Here is an 8,451-nt window from a genome sequence, read left to right as displayed (position 1 = left end):
GTATAAACATGATGAATATCCTTTTTTTTTTTTTTTGGTAATCAAATAGTCTTCAATTATGTAGGTCTCAAAATTTAAGCTGCGCCGAAAATACTTTACATATATTTTAATAATTTGGCCAGAAATATTTAATAGTGGTTCGGATTAGAAAATGACACATTTAGATATGATACTCTTATGGTCCGTTTGGATTGACTTATTTTAAGTGTTTTTAAGTCAAAATAATTTTTTAGGCACTTTTGAAGTGTTTGAATATATTTAAAAATTGTTTATGAGCACTTAATTTTTAAACTAAAATATTAAAAATAAGCTAAAAGTCCTAAGTTAGAAATCTTAACATATGACTTTTGGCTTAAAATGTTAAAAATAAGTCAAAAATTATAAGTTAGAATTTCTAGCTTATAACTTATGCCTTAAAAGTCAAAAGCTAAAAGATAATCCAAACAGGTTAATCAGAAGTATCGGATTTAAATTTTTAGAAATAGAAAACATCTTGTTGGGAGCTGGGCCGGAGATAGCAAGTTCTCGGGGTTCGTTCGAATCCCTTGACGAAAATTACATTATTAGTGTGTTAATTTTTCATATTTTGAGCCCACCTTGTGAAAATTCTAACCCCGCTACTGATTGAGTGTCATTTCCTGTAAAAATAAATCTTACAATGTGTGAATTCAAATTTAGTTGAACCTCAATATAAATATCATAAGCTAATGAAAAATAAATAAAAAAGGGCACACATTTTAATATAATTATTGTGAAAGATTGATCAAATAATCAATGGCTGTTGGTCTAATATAAACAACTATATATTCTAATTGAAATTTGAAAGGTATCTTCTGGAGGTTCATCAGTTTAAATCATAATTAATTAGTAAAACAAATAATATGACTTTCGTTTACCAAATGTTTGCTAAGTACATTATATGGGCCCTTCTTCTCCAATTAATTCACACATTCTGTAGACAAATTTTGTGTGTTAATTTGTCTGTTACAGTGTGTTGTTTATTGGTAAAATTTCACATATAGTCTCATTAGAATGTCTATAACTAACTTTCTAATCTAAATTTTATATTTACAATTCATAAATAAAATAAATGATAGTTTTTTGTATGTATATATACAAAAAAAAAGAAGGAAAAGTTCATAACAATAAAAAGATATAATGTAATAATTTTAATGTATTAAATGTCTTTAATCTTCTCCAACTTTTCATTTTCTCTAATATAACAGATCAATAAATATGGATTTGTGCGTTAATTACTCCCTCAAAAGTTGATAATTTTTTTTTTTTTTTAAATGATGATCTACAGGAGAAAGTTGGTAATTCATCCATACAAAATTCTGGTATATACGATTTACGCAAATTATTTTGTACTTGAATTTATTTACTGAAATCCTTTTTTGAATCTAATACACAATAAAAATTGATTCAGTTTCAACATAATGAAAATCGATTTTATTATTGGTTCAAATTAGATTTCGAAATTGAATGCACAATATAAACTTCAAACACTTTCAAATTGTCAATTTTGTAATTACTATTATTTTTGTATACAATAACTTCAATTGTGATTTTGTGTTTCAATTTCCGTATTCAATTTTTATTTTCATAATTTTGAATTTTTTTTCACAGAAGTTGTTAAAAGGATACAATCCTTGTTTGTGTTAGTTTTTTTTTCCTTTTCTAAATCCCATTTGTATTGCAATTTGTGTGATATATTCATTCATTACTTTACTGCATATTTAATAATATACATATTGACAGTCTTTTAATATTTTTTTATGTATATCTATTAATAGTATATTTGAATTTCTATATATCTGTTAACATAAGTGTAAAATTGTATTTGTATATCTGTTTTAAAGGTTACAAAGATTGTTTTTATTATTTGTATATCTATTGTCTGTATATCTGTATATTAGTTTACATAAATTTGATATTTGTATATCTGTTGTTTGTATATCCATGTATACATATATGCAAATGAAGTATACATATATTCAAATCAAAACTGATGTTTATTATTTGTATATTTGTTGTTTGTGTATCTGTATATACAAATTTGAATGTTGTTTGTAAACGATATTGCAAGCGAAATATACATATATTCAAATCAAAATTGTTGTTTATTATTTATATATCTGTTGTTTGTATATATGTATATACAAATTTGAATGTTGTTTGTAAATGAAATATACATGCAAACGAAATATACATATTTGTATATTTGTTGTTTGTATATCTGTATATACATATATGCAAACGAAATAAACATATACATATATGTTTATTATTTGCATATCTGTTGTTTGTATACCTGTATGTACAAATTTGAATGTTTTACATAATAACAAATTTGAATGTACATACATATATGCACTCTAAAAATGTATGTATCTGCATATATATTATTCTCCAAAATGTATATGTGAAAGTCAATTGTATATACATATATCAACTGTATATACATATAGAGAGAGCTTATCTTAGAGTGAGAAGGGGAAGGGAAAACTTCTGCCTCTCTAACAGAAATGAGGCATCTATTTATAATAGAAAAGAAAATCTTGCACAGTATACAGTGGGGCTCTATGCACAGTGTTTTTACTATTCTAAAATAAAACAAGCATAGTAAAAGTATTTTAATAATTCAGGTGGGTCCTGGCCGTCACCTCGTGTTTTTCTTCTGTTCATATTTTGTCTTTTCCTTTCTTCAGTTGATAGAGGAATGTTTCAGTTTGCTTTAATTCTTCATTGGTGAGAATATGTTCTGGAGGTAATGGTTGTGAGTCGAGAACATCTTCTGTATTTTCTACTTCTTCACTTGTAATGCTTTTCATAAAGGTGTTTGAGCTTTGTTCCACTGTTTTTAGTAATTTATTCCGTACTTCGATTAGGTATTTTTCAATCATTTCTAATTTATCTCCTTCTTGAACGGAGATTCTTCTGGAAATATAATTTATTCCTTTGTCATCGATAATTTTCTTTGGCGGGGCATACGCATATTCGATGTTTTTACTGATAATGGTTTCTCGCAGTTCTTTGCCATAGGGATCTTTTGTAATTGGGTCAATGCGAGTTAATTTGTCCCAAAAGTTACAATAAAAAAATCCTATATAGACCAGATATTTGTTCTTTAGTGTATTCAAATTCCACACTCCACTTATGAATCCATGGAATGAAAAATTCTATAAAAAAGTACATCTGATCAATGGTGTCTAATTTGCAAACGTGTTTCGAAAGGTATAATTTCATTAAAAAGGGTAAAAAAAAAATTCATTCCTTATAAAGAGGTAAATATTCGGGGGGCAGGATTTTGACAGTTGGGCCATGAAAAGACCACCAATGAATAAAACAATTAGGAATTTAATTTTCAAAACTTTAGTACAAAAAAAACCAAGAATGCTTGTGTTTAAAATTGTTGTAATATAAGGTTTGAGTAAATGCTTTAATATAATCCCAGTAGGTAAAAGAAACCTTTGAATCTTTCATGGTTAAGTATCTTTCGGACATAGAGGTTGTGCTCCAATCTTCGCTAGAAATAAGTTTTTTAATCACCATTTTTAGAGTATCCATGAACATATTCAGTTATTTCACCTAATTGATGATGTTCTATATCAACGCTTCCAGTGGCGATTAGAATATTTTCATAATATGCTCTTGTTTTGAAAGATTCTCCTGCAAAGTAAAGATGAGCCAATAAATGTTTTTGGAGCTATCTCCATAGATCCTCCTGTTTGCATATTTGAGAGTTTTCAACAAGAAGTATCAATTCTCTTTCTTCCAGCTTTTAATAATTAGGTCTATCGGTAGTATTTTCTGAAGCAATTGCAATGAGTGAATCAGCCTTCTTGGCAGATATTTAGGATTATATTTGTTCATGTAAAGGATGATCTTCTGGAATGTCGTGCAGACAGATTGAAGGGCTTATATGCTGAGTTTTCAAAAAAGATGATTCTGCATAAATTACGGGAAAACTAGATGAGTTTGAAACATATGAGGAAGATGAGGATCCTCTTCCTCGAGTGTTTTGAGTTTGGCTTCTGCCGCTATTTCCTTTGCCTCTAACCACCATCCAGGGGGGGGGGGGGCTGTACCCATACTGCAGGTGTAAATGAAATTAAAATCTATCAAATGATGCATCAATATCATCCCAATCAATTTCATCACGAATATCTTCAAAATTTGAAAGAAATAGGTCTTGTTTTATCATATCGTGGATAAGTTTTTCTAATATAATAAAATGAATATCTTCATTTAGAGGAATACATTTTATGATAGTAATACTCATTTTTTCAGAGAGATAGAAAGTGTAGAAATTCATTCTCCTTGATTTCTGTTCTTTATTCCAAAATTATCCTGCAAGAATTTTTTTTTATGAATTATTGATATATTCTCGAGACAGAAAATCAGGTAAGAAATTTTCACTGCCCTTTTTATATTGTATTTCAAAATCAAAAGGGGCTAATTGAGCTTGCCACATTACAAAAATTAATTTAGAAACATCATGTTTAAAGTCTTTATCAAACATGTATTTAACCTATTGAGCATCAGTTCTAACAATAAACTTTTGATTATATAAATTATCTTAAAATTTTAAAACACATTTAACAATTGTTAACATTTCATGAGCAACTGTGGTGTATTTTTTCTGGCTTTCGAACCATTTTTCTGAATGAAATCTAATAAGATTTTCAACATTGGTATGGGGATTTACTTGTTTTAGAATTCCACCATAACCTATATTAGAAGCATCAGTTTCAACAATTTTTAACAATGCAGGATTCGTAAGGGTTACACGAGGCAAAAACTCAACACGTTTTTTAATTAATTGAACTAGCTTAGTGTGAGTAGCTGTCCAAGGTTCTTTGTGATTCTTTTTTAATCTATCGTATAGCAGTGCCAAATCACGAGATAAATTTTGATAGAAATGGAAAATATAATTAAGACTATCCAAGAATCTTTGTAACTGAATTTTATCAGTAATAACATCGAGAATTTTTTTAAAAAAATCCAAAGATTTTTGTATTGGTTCAATCTTACCTTGAGAAATATTATGTCCAAGAAATCGAATGTTAGTTTGAAATAATGACATTTTTGGTTTGAAAATAACCAAACCTTCTTGCATCACAATTTGTTTGAAAATATTCAAGTGTTTAAAATGTAATTCTAGAAAAAATAAGAATATCATCTATATAAACAATTATAAAATTTATGTGGGGATTGAAGATATCATTCATGATTTTTTGGAATTCAGAAGGAGTATTTTTCAAACCAAAAGGCATAACATTCCATTCATATTGACCAAAAAACACATTAAAGGAAGTTCTATAGGTGTATTCATCTGCAATACGAATTTGCCAATAACCTGATTTTAAATTAAATTTTGAAAAAATGTTGGCATCATATAATCTAGATAATAAATCCTTTTTATTGGGAATTGAATATCTAATTCATTTCAAAACTTTATTCAAAGGTTTATAATTGATAACAAGCCTAAGCATACCGCGTCCTTTTTCAGCAACATTGTTAACATAAAATGTAGTACATGACCAAGGGAATTTTGAAGGTTTAATGAGATTTTTTTCCTGAAGATTATCAATTTTCTTTTTACAAAATTCTACTAACTCTGTAATCTGTATTCATTTGGCAGGGCCGAAATTTTGTTGGAATATTAGCTTCGCTAAAATCATTTTCATAGGAAAGAGAAACAATATGTTCCTTTCTTTTTCAAAAAGCATTTGGATGGTCTGCACAAATATCAGCAATCAATTGACTAGAAATGTTTTTATTTTTTTCTTGTATTTTCATAGAACTCAAAGTATTTTGGATGTTTATGCTCATAATTTCGAATTGTAAGAAATTTAACTGTGTTTGTTTTATGTTAATCAAAACATTGATATCTTTTGTTACAGGATCTGTAATAAAATAATAAGAGATTTTTTTATTTTTATAAGTAGCTTCAAAACCATTTGCATCTAGATGTGTAAAAGGATAAATAACATTTATAAAAGGTGTTCCTAAAATAATAAGAGGATATAATTGATTTTTTACTAGAAAGAAAAAATGAGGGATGCAAGTCTTATTCTTTCAGACATGTGCATTAGACAATTTATAATTAATATCAAGAGGATGTCCAGATGTAGATCTAATGATATGCGTAGTTTTTTGAAAATATCTAGTAGGAACTAAACCTTCTTGAATGCAACTAACATCTGTACAACTATCAATCATAGCAATGTTAGTTATAGAAATATCATTATTAATTAGTATGGAGCAATTAATATACCATTTATGGGCGATAACAATTTGCATCATTCCTAAAAATAAATTATTTTTTATATGAGAATTTTGAATATTATCATCATCGCTGTGTTCAACAATTTCTTTTCCTTTAGAAGTAGAAGAAACATCATGGGGAGAAAAATAATGAGCTGTATTTTCTTCAATTTTTAAAATCCTGTGATCACAAATCATTTGATTTTGTTTTAAAGAAATATTTTTTTTTTTCAAATTTCAACCTTAATTTTTAAATAATCAAAAGAAGTATCTTTACCAGAGGTTTTGCTTAAAGCAAGTCGTCGATTGACTTCAGCTAAAGAATAAGGCATATCATAATCATGAGTTTTAACGACTGTTTTTGAATTAGTAGAAATGCTATTAGCAGATTTTTTCGCAGCAAGATTAATAATTTTTTCACGAAGTTTATCATCAGTAATTTCTTTTAATAATTCAAGAATATTTTCAGCAGTTAAAGTTTGAACATTTAAATCCAAATCTTCAAACTGGGATTGCAATTTATAAAACATGTTATCACAAGTGCAAGTAGTACCAGGACAATCGGGGCAAGCATTTTTATTTTCATTTTCATGATTACTATCAGAAGATTCATGCAATTCAATATAATTTTCTGATTCAGATTCGTAGTTATAATCAGACTCAGAACCAGAAGTATATAGTAAACCATAAATCTGATCATGAAGTTCATCAGTAAGACCAAGAAACTTAATCTTCTGGAGCTTACAATTTGGAGCAATATGTCCAAACTGTTTGCAATTATAACATTTGATTTTTGCTAAATCTCTCTTAGACCTATTTTTGGTAAATCTAGTAGACTTACGATGGGCCTTTTTAGTCTCTCTTTCTTCTTTAGACCTGCAACGGTAATTATTTTTCCTATAAGGTTCAGAAGACTTGGATTGCCTATGAGTTTTCTGTTGAGAGGTGAAAGCCTGCTGGTTCATACCAAATTGATCGCAAAAGTTTCCTAATTGAATTTTTTCTCTAAACTTATCCATCTTAATTTGTCTATTCAATTTTAATTCATTGCATAAAGCTAATTCCTCATTAGTGATGGTTGCTATAAGTTGACCATAAGTATAATCTTTCCAGGGTATATCAACAGATGATCCCCTAAGTTTTTTTCTAACTCTTTCACCAAACAAAGGAGGGAGGCCGTCTGCAAACTTAGCCTTCCAATATTCTAAATTGGTCTCTGGTAGGTCTATAACTTGATTTAGAAAAGTGTCTTTATACCACCTAAATTCGCCTAGATGTCTATATCTAAGACCATTAAGGAGAGTACGAGTATTTTCATATTGGTTGGTAAACCTACCTCCAAAATGTTTCATAATGGTTAACATAAGGGTATAGACAGCGTCTTCTCGTCCCGCTGGTAAATCTTGTCCTAGGTTATCTTTTCCAGCAGTGGAGGTTTTAGAAGTAAATATTTTTAGTCTTTGCTCCTCAGTCAAGTAATTGTCCCACCAACCACGGCGTTGGCCAGTGAAACCAGTAACAATCATTTTATATACAGCAGAATCAGTGTGTTTGTCTTTATTTTCAACGGATGCAATATTTTTTGCTATTGTAGAATACATAAGCATGCGATGAACTTGAATAGAGATTTTCTTTTCACTTAATCCATCTATATTTCATTCATAAATTGATTCTCCGCAATATGACGTATTAGTCAAGTTTCACTCTCTTTTCTCTATCAGAACATCTTGAGGAGTCGATCGTGGATAATACGTGGCAGATATACGGGGAAGATCATCCTATCATTTAGTTTATTTTTTAATCATGCCTCTGAGCTTATTAAGCTCTGAGTAATTGATATCTATAATAGGAGAAGAATTATTTTTGAAAGCATTTTCAAGTTGCTGTAAATTGAAAAATTCGTTAGAAAAATCCATAGGATTGATGTTTAATTTAGAAATTTTTTTGTCAAGAAATTTTTCTAGTTTTTCCATATTAGAGAGTTTTGCAAATCCTTCAATATCAGGGGGTCTTTGAAAACAAAGGTTTAGTTGTCAAATCTTCAGTTTTACTTCCAGAAGTGAAAGAAACATCTGAAGCTTTTGGGTTATCACTTAGCCTTTTCACAATTATAATTAATTCATCAAGTTTTTTATCCAAAGAAGAAATATGCTCTCCTAAGACCTTTACGTAAAGACC

The sequence above is a fragment of the Capsicum annuum genome, chromosome 4 (assembly GCF_002878395.1).
Source record: "Capsicum annuum cultivar UCD-10X-F1 chromosome 4, UCD10Xv1.1, whole genome shotgun sequence".
In the NCBI taxonomy this organism is placed as follows: domain Eukaryota; kingdom Viridiplantae; phylum Streptophyta; class Magnoliopsida; order Solanales; family Solanaceae; genus Capsicum; species Capsicum annuum.
This window is presented reverse-complemented; position numbering follows the sequence as displayed.